Source organism: Camellia sinensis, chromosome 1, assembly GCF_055761805.1.
Source record: "Camellia sinensis isolate YWXY chromosome 1, ASM5576180v1, whole genome shotgun sequence".
NCBI classification, from domain to species: domain Eukaryota; kingdom Viridiplantae; phylum Streptophyta; class Magnoliopsida; order Ericales; family Theaceae; genus Camellia; species Camellia sinensis.
Genome location: NC_138961.1, coordinates 190,566,671 through 190,567,172, shown reverse-complemented (window position 1 = coordinate 190,567,172; position 502 = coordinate 190,566,671).

Here is a 502-nt window from a genome sequence, read left to right as displayed (position 1 = left end):
ATTTTTTTGTTTTTAGTGAATAGTTTTAAAATTTTAAACAATTTTTTACTTTTTTAGATGCACCTTACTTAGATGTGTCTAAAAAGTAAAAAAATTGTGAAAAAATATTTTAAAAAATTAAGAAATACATAAAAATATAAAAAATGTACTAAATTCTTGTATTTTTGGTATTTAGTGAATTTTTAAAAGATTTTTTTATAATTCTTTTACTTTTTAGGTGTATTTATGTTAGGTGTGTCTAAAAAGTAAAAAAATTGCATAAAATATTTAAAAAATTCAGTAAAAACAAAAAAACACGAAAAATAAGAGTGTAGAATTTTTTAAAAACTGTTTTTAAAAAATGAGAACCAAGTAAAGTGAATAATTATTTTGATAATTTGTTAATAGAAATAACCATTTATTATACAATTAAAAATTTTAAAAATTAAAAATATTTTTTAAATTATAAAAAACAATTTGTATTTTACAGGGTGTTTATAATTATTTTATTTTTAACGACTCC